At 35.1% G+C, this 7,371-nt stretch overlaps 1 long non-coding RNA gene across 1 annotated transcript; it reads left to right on the top strand.

The window, feature by feature from the left end:
• The first annotated feature begins 403 nt into the window (after positions 1-403).
• Positions 404-2,146, top strand: LOC106963046 (uncharacterized). The gene is made up of 2 exons (XR_001428110.1): positions 404-815; positions 1,705-2,146. It is a non-coding gene; the product is annotated as an uncharacterized LOC106963046 (long non-coding RNA).
• Positions 2,147-7,371: the final 5,225 nt, after the last annotated feature.

A 7,371-nucleotide genomic window follows, 5' to 3' on the forward strand; every position in this document is an offset into this window, starting at 1 on the left:
CAACAACTGGCTGGGAGATCACAAAGGCTTGCAGGAATCTGATTACATCGTGGCTCTCCAACTTCGCTCCAGTACAGTCGGCACCCTGACCACCCTTAATAGAGGGAGGCACAGGAATACAACCTGCAGGGCCTGTGGCAAAGGGTGGGAGGGCACCCTTATTATAGAATATATATATTATGTTATATTATAAAATATATATAACATATGTTTATATTATAGAACATATATAGAACATATTTTTGGTTTTATTTCGGAGTAAATGTAAAAAGGAATCAGTATAAAAACACTACCTTTATAAAGTTAAAAGTCTCTAATGTCCCATAGAATGGGGTATATGCCTCGAAAGGTGGTGATGTATTTCCGTTTGAATTTATGCCACATAGATTGGTTCCGGGTCCTGCTGGCTCCTATTGTTTTCAGCCAAAGCTGCAGGATCTGTACCATGAAAAAGACACAAAACTTAAAACATCTGTGAGCTACTGGTACAACAACTGAGTTTTGTGGTGTGCCGTTGTGTCCAGTAATTAGCCGGTACCATCCAGTGCTTAGTTTTTTCATTTTCCTGCTGATATCAAGGCGACAGCGGACTGTAGCCAAAACTTAGCCACTACAGCTAACACGCAGTTTGTAGCTGCCTGCTATTTCAAAGCTTGACGATATTGAAGATCCAGTGTCAGAAATGGGAAGACGGAAGTTAAAAGGAAGCTGTACGAGCTTCGTTCACTGGAATAATGTGTTGGAGGAAAATAATGCCAGACGAAATCCATTGCTACGGGAACAGGCTGAGAACAGAGGCAGCGATTCGACACAAGGTAAGTCAGTACGTTTGTGTTGATGTGCGTTTGTATTATACGGAGTATGAAATTATTTTTAGGCAACTCCTTAGCTTTTGTTTATATGACAATTATACAAAATACATCTAACATGCAGTCGGAGCGACGAGCCCCTCCGATACCGAGGACGGTAACTTAAGAACAGCCGAGAGCAGCAACGCTTCAGCCGGATCCAAACCACACAAGTAGTCAGATTAAGGTCCAAAACCTTCGCCTTACAGCCGTTTAAGTGGCACCGATCCACATGAAAAACCCAAAGAACAAATGGTACAAATCACGTATTTCCAGAATCCCGAAAATATGACATCTACCTTTGCCGTTTCATAATTATAATCCACGTTAGAGTGAATTTTTCCACTTGGCTGCTTTAATCTGTTACGTAATTTCTCCTTTTTTCCTCTGAGATTCTGCTTAGAAAATGAGGTTATGAAGTTACATCCTCCCGCTGCTTTTTGTTTTTAAAATAATATATTTAGGTTTGCCTCGATTTTATAAACTAATGTCTCTATGCATCATTTTTTGTCTTACTGTTGGTGCAGATATTAGGTGAACACTGTGCTTTGCCTGCCAGTAGTTTAAATTAATTTCAGCTGCACACTTTCAAGGGTATTCAGATTTTAACATGCATTTCTAAGTAGTATTTCAGTTCACTCTTACTCAGTGACTTCAATGTTGTTACACCTCTGAAACATTTTTTGTAGTTTCTTTGTGATACCAGAACTATTTCACTTAAACATTTAATTTCCTGAGATAGTCAATTTATTTTCAAGCAAACTCTCAAAAAGAGCTGATGATTTATTAGTTTTGATTATGTTGGGCAGCTAAATATGGAAGCTTATTAGTTTTTTTTTTCTTTTTAATTTTTCAGGTTTGCATCGTAACACCTCGTGATGCGTTTCTGAGCCATGATCGCTGTGCTGATTACCTTTCCATTGGATCCAAGCACCTGGACCAGCTGACGGTGTCCATCAGTCCACTGACTGCCGGATCATCACAACGTGGACTAACTTTTTATTTACTTGGTTAAACTATGATCTGGAAACCGGAGCACCAGATATGCAAAAATCTACCTGCAGACTTTGTTGGCAGACAAAGTCTGCATGTAGACACTGCAGACTTTGACACTGCAGTCATCTTGGACGGGGCTGAGCCGGGCTTCCTCTCCTCCAGAGTGATGAGTTTTCATTACCAGTAAAGGCAAACAAGTCTGATGTCTGATTAGCTGCTAGGAAGTATATTATATATTCACTGTTCATTTTGCTATCCTGTTTGTACCTACAATAAAATTGAATCTCATTTGTAATACTCTACATTTCACAAACCTTTTCTTCCCTTTTCTCTGTGTTTACATTTTATCAAGTATTTGCATGTAGATCAGGAATTCAAGTGAGATAGTAAAATGCAACACATTTAGGTAATACCAGCAAAGAAATGTGAATATTAAGTAATATGTAGTTAGTCATATAATTTAATATACTGAGTAAGGCTGGATGATATGACTTACAAGGTTTTTTTTCATACCTGATTTGATTTTAATCTATTCCTCCTGCCCTCAATTTCTATAATAAAATCACAATATTTTCAAAAAGTGCCTTTATTTCAACCATCTGTTCTGTGGGTTGTATAAGGGAGCATTACGGTCAGGACACAAGAAATTTTAATTGCAAGAATGCCGTCATCGTTACAGCAGAATAAAGGTGCAATTTTATAAAAATGTCTTAAAATTACAAGAAGTTGTTTAATGAGAAATAAAGATTCAGATTGATCTGATGTAACCAGCTCAGTCCATGTGGTTCTGACATTTGTCAGTAACCAAGAGGATGCAGATTTCCACCTCAACTGACCAGATAAGGATTAAGGTAAAAATAAAAAATAGAGCAAACACTGTATACAAAATGGAAAAAGAACAACTGATAGAAATACTTTCTATATAAAGTAAAAAAAAAAAAAGTTAATAGCAGGAGAAAAGTTGATGGCAACATTAGCTTGGCCTATTCATCCCTCCAGGAAGCCATCCAACAGAACTCCTGTCCAACTCCAACTATAATAAAGATTAAAAAAGAGAAAAAAAGGAAAGTTAAAATAACAAATAATACCAATTTAACAATTCAGATCTAATGTGTTCTGGAATCTATTATTGACATTTTACAAATTTCACAAATCAATTAGAAGGTTTCACAAATGTTTTATTTATTCTGCTGTTAGTACAGAATAATCTACTTAGGTTTGAAATGTCTAGGTGTTGTTTTTAAAGTACAACACATTAAAAAAGCTCAAGATAGTGCACTTTAGCTATTTTCCGAATTAGGTGCTACATTCAGAAGCTAACGTCAGCTTCGACTGATAGCTGGGGCACAATATAGACATCTATATATGTTTATATAGATATATATCTATATCTATCTATAAAGCATAGATATGTAGATTGCACACTGCACAGATAATCAAAACACAACGTTTACATAGCACCTTTTTAAGCTTGTCCCTGTTAGCTACGTCAGACATATGAGGCATTATGGTGAATACAAACAATTTATTAACTTACCTTCGAAGTTATTGTGAAGTTTTGACACATCCAGCTTAAATCCTTTGTTGTTGTTGGAGCGTTTCAGGACGTCTGAATAATTATATAAGGCTCAATGACGTATAAGGATTTCCACCAGGCTAAAATAAAAATTTTTTAAATATGTATACCCATTGCAATTACTAGAACATTTGAAATGTTGAGCACATATAAATCATAATTTCACGTTAAAATTATGCCTTTTCAGAGGTTTTTTATCAATATGATTTGGCTGTGGTCTTAAAAATGTCATGTGGTGCGACCGTGATTTATCTTAAAATAAGATATATTCCATGATGTATTAAACATTTGGTTTATAAGTTTTCATTTATTTAATGAGTTTAGAAATAAAGTTTTTAAATTTCTTTACTTTTTTCTGGAAATTATTACATTTTCTCCCCCCAAAAAACTGTAAAATTCCATTTATAATTGACTTGACCACTATTTTTCTTCACCATTTCATCAAACTGTGAGATATATATATATATACCATTCACTTGAGAATACTGTCTTAGTGATTCATATTTCTGCTCCAGAAACTAGATATTTTTTCAATTTAATAGAGTTGCTTCGTTAAGTGGTCACACCACATGATGTATGGTCGCACCAAATGACTCATATAATAAATGTAGACCAATAAACAGGTCAAAATCTTTTTATTGCATAAAAATATAACATCCAGTAACAGTTACAAAAACAAGTTTTTTTGTGTTCTTTTGTGTCTAAATTAAACACACCAATTTAATTTACATAAAAATACAGGCAGTAATCAACAACTTTGTAACATTTCAAACATTGCAAACATGCTTCTTTCAAATCAAAAAGATTTCAATGAACTTCAGACTATCATGTTACTGCTGGAGACTTTAAAGTCTATTTGAACAAAGAGAAATGCTTATTTTCAAGCATTTGTAAACCTTTCCCGGTCTTGGATGTTCAACCTGGAACTCTGTGATGTTGCTGGCTCAGGTTCTGAAATGACAGCGTGTACATCTTTCTTGTAGTAAAAGATTACATCTGGACTTCGTGGCCAGGTGAACATGTTCTTGCCATCAGACTGCTGCATGGTGCTCACTTGGACCTCTTCTCCTACATCTTGAAGTACCTGGCCCACATATGGTACCTCATCATAGCTCACAATCACAAACTTGCCACTTAAGTCTTGAAGACTGGCTTGTTCCTTTGATGGTTCAGGACTGCTTGGTGCAGGTTCAATGAAACACAGTTTCTCTCAGGTTGACTTTTACTGGCTGGTAACAGAGGCATGTTTTCATTACTGCATGCTTGCAGAAGCATGACACTTCTCTGTGACTGATCTGGGCTGCGCATGAAGACAAAACCTGGTGTATCTTCGAGGTTCCTTTCACAGCAGTTAAATTTTCTGGGATCAGCTCATCATACTTCTGTATGCTTTCATCATTAATCCAGTGGTAAGTAATATTTGACCCAGATTTTTTGGCTAGCATCCCATACAAGTCCAGGGGTGTCTGCAGCTCACCACCACGTCTAACGTAGAGATCAGCATCCCTCTTTACAGCACCACCAATGCCATCTGGGGCACCCTTTCCACGACACTTTTCTGAGTAGTTCCATGTCACGTGCTTGAACACAGTCAGGACAGGCACAGTACTAAGGAGGTAAAAGTTTGATTTGTTTCTATACTGTGTAACAGGTCCATCACTGATAATATGAAGAACTGTAATTTGTGGACTGGTTTCGCGAAGCTCTTTCAGTATGGGCTCCAAATGTGCCAACACTGCTCGCTCATCATGATGGAGGCTGTTTGACACTGTAGCATAAGATCTGGTGCTGTGGGCTTTGTAGAGGACAGCGGTGTGAATTGTGGCCCGTTTTCGGCTGCCTCCAAAATGATAAGACTGTATTTCTGTGCTCATCTTGCATGAGTAATTTTCAGAAAAGTCAATATGTAGAACAGCTTCTGATTCAGTCAAATTTTGCTTTAGGTCACGGAACTGCTCCGTTTGGTGGACCCAGTTAAACTGATGAATGGCAAGTGCTTCAAGCTTTTTCTGAAATAGTTCTTTTAAGTCCTGAATTGTTCCTGTATAGTTTAAAAAAAAAACAAAAAAAACATTTGCAAAGGTTTTCTCACCAGTTGTTGACGTAACCCTCTCCCACTGTTCCCAAGAAATCTCAATGCAGTCTGTGTCAGGGAATTCAATTTCATCAAAGCAGCACTTTACACATACACGATCCATGCATGCTTTGCTTTTGGGGTCACATACGATTCAATTCAATTAATTTAATTGATTTAATTCAATTCAACTCTATAACAGTCACAAAATCTCACCAAAATTACTCTCACTCTTAAATCTTTCAGAAAATCGCAAAAATGCATTGAATTGTGTCGTTTGCTGATTATCACAATATATATCATATTGTGAGCAGAATATCGTGTATCGTATCGTGAAATTATTGTATCACTGCAGCCCTACTATTGTCGAGGATTGATGAATCCATCCAATTGCCCAACCTTACATTCCAAACAATAAGCAGAGATGAAAAAAAAAAGTTAGTTGTGGGTTTGTTTCCATGGCTCAGTGTTGGTCAAATAATTTACAGATGTATGTTTTGTTAGGGTTAAGGATTACATGTCATTTTAATGTTTATGTGTAGTTAATTGTTAGTGTAGTTATAAAGTGTTCATTACCGAAACATTCTTATTCATTACCGACATACGTTTTTTCATTACCGCTATGCTCATTTTATGATAATTTATTTAGATTAAATAAAATAATTACATGAACTTTTTAATTCCTCAATGAAATGGTCAGACTCTTTATATTATGGTTGTGTTGTTTTTTCAATTTAATGATTTAACACAAAATTGATTTTAAAAATTGAATTCATGTTACAGTAATGAAATAATTGTTTACATTAAAATAATACATTTTGTTATTAATGACTATTCTTTGTTGGTACCTTCTCCTTTGTGGACACTGAAGTCCATGGTGTCCAAAAAAGTAGAAAAATGTTTTTGTGCTTTCATATTTCTTCATCAAAATTGTGTTACGGTAATGAATTTATTTCCTCAAAGTTAGACTAAAATGTCTAAAAATTCCTTAAAAATATGCATAGAGGTTATAATTTTACATTGAACAATAAAATTAGATTCTATTTTATAAAGAAGGTGTGTTTTTGTGTGTATACAATGCATTTTTATTTTTGCTATAAGTTGTGACATGTTCGTGAGAATCACCCCATTGTATTTTCATGATATTGTTCAAAATGATTAAAACTGTACAAAAACCTATTCTGGAAATATTAAAAAAATAAAAGCACAAAAACTACCCTACAAGAGCATAAAAGTGTCATTACAAACACAATACAATGGTCGCACCACTACTCGGTCGCACCAAATGATATTTTCATGTTCAGTCAACATTAACAAGCAAATAATTAGTCTCCTTAAAAAAACAAGCTAGCTTCCAACACAAGGCTAATATAAAATTAATAATTAAAATTGTAGGAATATTTACTTATTAATTGTATTTTTGAGGTTACGCTACATGATATCCAAATATGGACACTACATACCTACTGCTAAAACTGATACTTTTTTTCAAATTTGATAAAAAGTAACAAACCTCTTTGCTGGCTCAGGGGTTCTTGGCAGAATGTTGGCTGATGCAACTTCCTGTTTGTGGCTGGAATTCAAAATATAAGTCCAAAAATTGGAATTTCTTGACGGTCGCACCACGACATTTTGCTAAATGGAGATTTTCGGACAAAGTTTGTTTAAATGTTATAATTGAATTATAACTAAAAATGCTCTGAAAATTTGTATAGGATGAAGAAAACACTTTCTAAATCATGCCAAATAGGAAAGAAAATATATTTGAACAGATTTAAAGTTTTTTTTAAAGACATTTTTGAAACAGTAATGGAGTTCGGACAGTCGCACCACATGACATTTTGACACTTTAAAGACCAAAAAAATGGCCAAAAAGA

This window comes from Poecilia latipinna, unplaced genomic scaffold (genome assembly GCF_001443285.1).
Source record: "Poecilia latipinna isolate Pla-1442-1.1 unplaced genomic scaffold, P_latipinna-1.0 Scaffold62, whole genome shotgun sequence".
In the NCBI taxonomy this organism is placed as follows: domain Eukaryota; kingdom Metazoa; phylum Chordata; class Actinopteri; order Cyprinodontiformes; family Poeciliidae; genus Poecilia; species Poecilia latipinna.